Here is a 5463-nt window from a genome sequence, read left to right on the forward strand (position 1 = left end):
TGATGGATGGATGGATGGATGATGGATGGATCAAAATGGGAAAAGAAAAAAAAGCAGAGGAGCCCATTTTCCACTCAGACAAAGGGCATGATACCTTCATGTGCTCCAGATAAAGTCCTACAAGCACAACCTTGGTCAGAGAAGATCCTCTCAGCCCCATCTCTGTACCATCAGTTGTCATCTCACTGGGAGAAAAGACAGAGATGCAAACTAACCCAGTTCTGAGTTTTCTGAAATCTACAGGAGCCTTTGGTGTTCTCCAGACTGTCAGCAGTTCCTGGGGCACCAGGATTCCCAGAGGTGATGTTCTCTCTGAGCTGTGAACAGACCCACAGGGAAATCACACCTGGACCATGGAAAATGTCATCCTCAGCAGAACACAGGTCACTTCCTGAAATATGAGTGATGTTTTGGGACATAGCAAAGGTACAGCACAAACAAATTAATTCCACAAACAAAGCTTGCTCCAAATCAGCAAAGCAGCTCTCTTTACTCAGGATCATCACATATAAGCCCCCATGAAGAGGTGAGGTCATGAAAACCCTCACCAGGATGTACATCCCAAATGTCACGGACTGACCTGGGGTTTCCAGCCAGCTCAGCCACTGAACACATGTGAGAACATCACTGAACACATGAGAACATCACTGCAGAGCTCTGCTCTCGCTCAGGACAGTGGGAAATGCAGCAGGAGATGTAATCCAAAGACAGGCAGCTGGAGGGAAGCAGATTTCCATCAAAACCACAGAACGTCGGAACTGCAGAGGCAGCAAAAGCTGTGAGCAACCTGAAACCCTGCTCTGGCCAAGAATATTTACATCTCATTTGGGATCAGCAGCACGGACAGGCCAGCACGTTCAGGCCTCTGGAACACTGACTCAGGAATTTTTGGCATGTTAAACTATCTCTTCTGGGATTGTTTTTTGGTCTGTTTTCTTGCTTTTGAACCATCTTTTCAGGCTCCTCTGTGCAGCTGAAGGAACCAGGCATTTTTGTTGCATGAAGATCCATTCCTGCAGTATTTCTGTGGACACTCACAAGTCAGGGTGATAAGAAAAAGCATCATGGATCTCAGCTAACACATTATATGAATTCTTGGCACATAGTTCTGAATTAGTTGCTGTGATAATTTCTTTATTAATTTATGTTATTACTTTGGCCCCTATGGACCACGATTACATTGTGCAAGATGCAATGCAACAAAAATACAGTTTATTGTGCAAAGAAATGGATTTCCACCACATTTTTAAGCTGTCTTTCAAGTTTGCAGAAAACTTCAAGAACTGAGTGAGGTTTCAAACCTTTGTACTCTTGGACAGGGGAGTGATACAGAAGCAGGGTCAGGATCCAAAGGGATATTTGACAGCATTTTTATGCAAAGTTAGGTTGGATGGAGCTTGGAGCAACCTGTTCAAGTGGAAGGTGTCCCTGCCCATGGCAGGGGTGTGGGGACTCTTTATCCATACAGATTCTATCCAGACAGATTATCCATAAGATCCCTTCCAAACCAAACCATTCTGGAATTCTGCGGTCAATCCCATCCCTTCTTCCCCCACCTCCTGGATCCCTCTCCATCAGTGGGTGAACAGAGGGGAGGAAAGTTGTAGCTGGGACAGCTGTGTCCATCCCAGCAGGAAATCCTGCTGTGAGAAGGGACTGGCTGGGAGAGGAAGGCAGGGAAAATGAGACTCTCAGCATCCAAAGCAAATATCCTGTGCCAGCCTCATCACAGGCCCTGTGACGCTCATGTCCTCACCAGGCTCCTGAGATTTGGCTCAGGGCTCCATTTCAGGTCCTGCTTTAAATATACATAAATATATATAAAAATTTGCTTTAGAGCTCCCTTCTGTGGTTATCTCTTTTCTGTGCCCTTCCTCCTGCCATTCTCCCTCCCCAGGGAATGGTCACAGCCCCAAGGCTGCCAGAGCTCAAGGACAATTTGGACACTGCTCTCAGGCACAGCGTGGGATTTTTGGGGTTGCCAAAGGTGAGCTGGACTCAATGATCCTTGTGGGTCCTGGCCAGCTCAGGGTATTCCATGATTTGGAAGTCACCACTTTTACCAGCTCATCTCCCACACAAGCCATCCTGGGACCTTTTTCTGGTCCTATATCCCTCACTGAAGAGGAAAGAAGGGTCTTTTCTGTCCTTCCCAACGCTACACAACCTCCACACAGCTGCAGTAGTTTCGACTCAAGAACATTTTGATGATGGGGCTGAAGTAAAAGGCGGTGATGCCGAGAACACGACCTACAAAAATTTCCCAGAGATGGGATCTTGCATTCACACCCAACAGGACTCTTCATTCCAGGTGTTCCCAAGGAATTTATGTGAATGAGTGGAGGTAGCAGGCTGCCCCCAAATCCACCCATCCTCGGAGGGCCAGACCCAAGGCATGAAGCCCATGAAGGAGCTTTGTCTCACTGACAAAAAATACAAAGAGAAAACACAAAAAGAAACAAAACAAAACAAAAAAAAAAAATACAAATACAAAAAAAAAGTTTACAAAGCTCACTGGGAGTGGACACCAAGCCCTTTTCCAGCAAGAAGAGCTCCCCCCCAACCCTTGCTAGGGGTGAAGGAAAGGGGAACATCCATGAATGTCCTTCCCAACCCAACACTCCAGCCCCCCAGAGCCCCAAGTCCTGCCTGGTCTCCAGACCAGCGCTCCTGTGCTTCTGGGTACAGCCACTAGAGGATGGCAGTGTCCCAGGCCACGCTGGGAATCACCAAATCCTGCTCTGGAAACAGCACCGACATCCCATCAGTGCCAGGGCCCCAAAAATATCCACCCCGAGTCACTCCAGTCCAAATCGCAAGCTGGAAGTTCCCTCAGCTCTGCTTTGCTTCCCAAGGAAAGGCAGGCCCTTTGGAGACTGGGATTTTACAGGGGATCAGCCCCCACATGTTTCCTGGTCCCCTTGGGACACACTGGGTGATTTTGAAGTGTACCTGGTGTATTTCCAGATCTCACTGTGTCTCCTCTCCAGTTTCTGTGACCATGAGATGATCAGAGCCCTGTTATCAGGGAGATCCTCCTTGGTTTTCCTGCATCCACCATCAGATGTTCTGACCTCTGGGGTCTCCATGGGATCATGATTTCCAGCAAAAAGCAAAGCCTGATGAGCCAAGGAGATGGAGGCAGCCCAGCAGCTCAACCCCAGCATCCCCCCAGCACACCTTCGAGGGGATTTTCAAAGCAAATATCTAGAAATGATGAATGCCAAGTAGAAGCCCAATTTATGCCAAAAATATCCTGTCTGAGCCACAGCTTGAAGGAATATTTCCCCTCCTGAGGAAGCGTAACAGCCAAGCTGAGCTGCAGAATGAGATGAGCTTAGAACAAGAGCTCGTTGGGGAATAAAACATCATTAGTTTTATCAAAATAAGATCATGGATATGAGTGTGATGAGAATTGAGGCTGCCTCGTTCACGGCTGTCCATCACCCTGCTGCAGCAGAGATCCTCAACAATCCACTGGGAATCCACCTCCCTGCTTCCCTGGGGCTGAATTCTGCCCTGTGGGGTTTGGAGTGTTTTGCTCCAAGCAGAGAAGAAAATCTCCATTTCTTAATGGGTTTGAGCAAAGCAACCGGGACATCAGGAAGAATTCATTATCTCAGTATGCAAATCAGTCTCAGTATGCAAATAGGCTGGATTTGCTCATGTCTCCTTGAGTGAATATTGGCAGTGATGGTGGCATCTTCTCACAGGTCACCTGTGGCTTTCCTGTTCCCTCCCACGAAGATTCCAAGTGCATCCCACCCTGCCTGGAGGGTCTGCTGGGCTGGCCCCAGCACACCAAGGGTTCTCTTGGGCTGAGGAGCCCAAAATGGAACATGGTCTCCAGGCTTGGACTTGCAGTGATCCCAGATCCTCTCTGCAGGTGTCCAGCCTGTCCCAGAATGTGACATCAGCCTCTGCTGAGCTTGAGCAGGGTCCTGTGGGCCTCATCCTCCTTCCTGCTGAATGCCCACCCTACTCCTCAAGTTTGGTGTTATCCACAAAATGCAAAGACCCATTGTTGCCTCTGGGAAATCCCAAGACAATCCTCAGGGGCTGGGAAAAAAGGAATAAAGCTCTTTGAATGTCCCACACATGTTGGGGACCATCTTCACAAACCATTGGCTGCTTTGGGGGCACTGGAGGGCTATGGTGGCACCCCTCCCTTCCCAAGATGTATCCCAATCCTGAGGAGGTGAACCTGGTGGCACAGAATCCTTCCACAGCATCCCTGAAACACTTTTCCTCTGCTAATTAAAGTCTCTGACATCAGCGTTTTGATTCCAAGCAGTTGCATAACACCTGGAGGTGGCCAGGGCTGTGCGCCGCATCGAGGGCAGGGATGGAAATAGATCCCCCAAATCCCAGCTCCCTCCTTGCTGCCGTGCCTCCATCCTGGCATGGGCACAGGTGGGAGGGATGGCCCTTGGGAAGAGCTTGTTCCTCCCATAGGAAGGTGGTAGCAGAAGCACTGGCCTCCCACCCTGCGGTGCCTTCAGAGGGGTCCCCAGCTTGGTGTCCCCTCCACCCTCTCCTGGACCATCCAGACGAGCATCCAGACCCCTTTTCTCTCCAGTGGGAATTTCCATGTGGTGGCTCAGCTTTCCCCCACCCAAACAGAGTTATTAAAAGGCACTGCAAGACCTGAGCTCCATCCAGCAAATTCCTCCAGTGCCAGGGGTAGGTTTTCACCAGGGTCTGGGCTGAAGTCTCAGAGCTGGAGCCAAGTCCAGCTGAGTCAAGGTTCCTGACCAGCTTGCCAGCTGGATGTAGTGTGCCCCACTTTTATGGGAAAGGCACCCAGCCAGAGGCAGATGAAGCACAGTCCGGGTTGAGTGCTCCTCAGCCGTGCACAAAACAAGGCAAGGGATACGTGAACAGAGTCAGGAGCCTCCTCCCCGGACCAGCCTTCTCTGCAGATCACAAATAACCCCAGGGATGCCCAAAAATTCCTGCTGCCACATGGAAAAGCTGGTGGCTGGAAGGGCGTAATGAGCTCTCCTGGCCCTGCCTGGGACAGATCTTCTGCACCCAGGTTCAGGGTGTTGTTTGGCCAACAACTGAGCTCAACACCAACCCCAAAATTCTAAATTCCCAAGTTTTCTGGGTCAAGGCCACTCCCAAGGCCTTGGGACGACGTTGTGTTGAGTGCAGGTCTCCCAGCCCTGCTCTGCAGAGACAACAAAAATCCAAATCCTCTTCAGCTCAAGCCAAGGCTCTGGCCTTAGCCAGATTTTGGGGAGCTGCAATGTTTTCCAGAGCTTCCTGCTCTCTCCCCTTCCTTTGATGGTGTCCCACACATTTCCCATGGGAACTACCCCCTCTGTTCCCAAGGACAATGTGAAAAAGCATCACCCAGTGCCCTGAGAAAGACAACATGGCAAAGGCAGATGGCCCCAGGGAGAATAGGTCACCCCAGTGGGCTGTGCCTCAGTTTCCCCAGCTATCAAAAGAGGATTA

The sequence above is a fragment of the Parus major genome, chromosome 4 (genome assembly GCF_001522545.3).
Source record: "Parus major isolate Abel chromosome 4, Parus_major1.1, whole genome shotgun sequence".
NCBI classification, from domain to species: Eukaryota; Metazoa; Chordata; class Aves; order Passeriformes; family Paridae; genus Parus; species Parus major.